Source organism: Arachis hypogaea, chromosome 14 (assembly GCF_003086295.3).
Source record: "Arachis hypogaea cultivar Tifrunner chromosome 14, arahy.Tifrunner.gnm2.J5K5, whole genome shotgun sequence".
NCBI lineage: Eukaryota > Viridiplantae > Streptophyta > Magnoliopsida > Fabales > Fabaceae > Arachis > Arachis hypogaea.
The window spans coordinates 122,747,101-122,748,053 of NC_092049.1; the positions used below are offsets into that span (position 1 = coordinate 122,747,101).

Below are 953 nucleotides of genomic sequence, written 5' to 3' on the forward strand. Positions count from 1 at the left end.
AAGCATTTTGTTCAGAGTTCTCTGTCTGTTGCTAAGTGGATGATGGAAAAGGTTTGCTATTGCTAAACCTGTTTCTTCCACCATTATTAAAGCCTTGTTGAGGCTTTTGATCCTTCCATGAGAAATTTGGATGATTTCTCCATGATGAGTTATAGGTGTTTCCATAAGGTTCTCAGGATCATAGGCTTCTTCTTCAGGAGAAGCCTCTTGAGTACTGTTGGATGCAGCTTGCATTCCATGCAGACTCTGAGAAATCATATTGACTTGCTGAGTCAATATTTTGTTCTGAGCCATTATGGCATTCAGAGTATCAACTTCAAGAACTCCCTTCTTCATAGGCGTCCTATTATTCACAGGATTCCTTTCAGAAGTGTACATGAACTGGTTATTAGCAACCATGTCAATGAGTTCTTGAGCTTCTGCAGGCGTTTTCTTTAGGTGAATGGATCCACCTGCAGAGGTATCCAATGACATCTTAGATAACTCAGACAGACCATCATAGAATATATCCAGGATGGTCCATTCTGAAAGCATGTCAGAAGGACACTTTTTGGTCAACTGTTTGTATCTTTCCCAAGCTTCATAGAGAGATTCACCTTCTTTCTGTCTGAAGGTTTGAACATCAGCTCTAAGCTTGCTCAGCTTTTGAGGAGGAAAGTACTTGGCTAAGAAAGCCGTGACCAGCTTATCCCAAGAGTTCAGGCTGTCTTTGGGTTGAGAATCCAACCATAATCTAGCTCTGTCTCTTACAGCAAAAGGGAAAAGCATGAGCCTGTAGACTTCAGGATCTATTCCATTAGTCTTAACAGTATCACATATCTGCAAGAATTCAGTTAAGAACTGAAAAGGATCTTCAGATGGAAGTCCATGAAACTTGCAGTTCTGCTGCATTAGAGAAACTAATTGAGGTTTCAGCTCAAAGTTGTTTGCTCCAATGGCAGGAATGGAGATGC

At 40.9% G+C, this 953-nt stretch overlaps 1 non-coding gene across 1 annotated transcript; it reads left to right on the forward strand.

The window, feature by feature from the left end:
• The first annotated feature begins 528 nt into the window (after positions 1-528).
• On the forward strand, positions 529-636 carry LOC112746236 (small nucleolar RNA R71). The gene has a single exon (XR_003174130.1). It is a non-coding gene; the product is annotated as a small nucleolar RNA R71 (small nucleolar RNA).
• Positions 637-953: the final 317 nt, after the last annotated feature.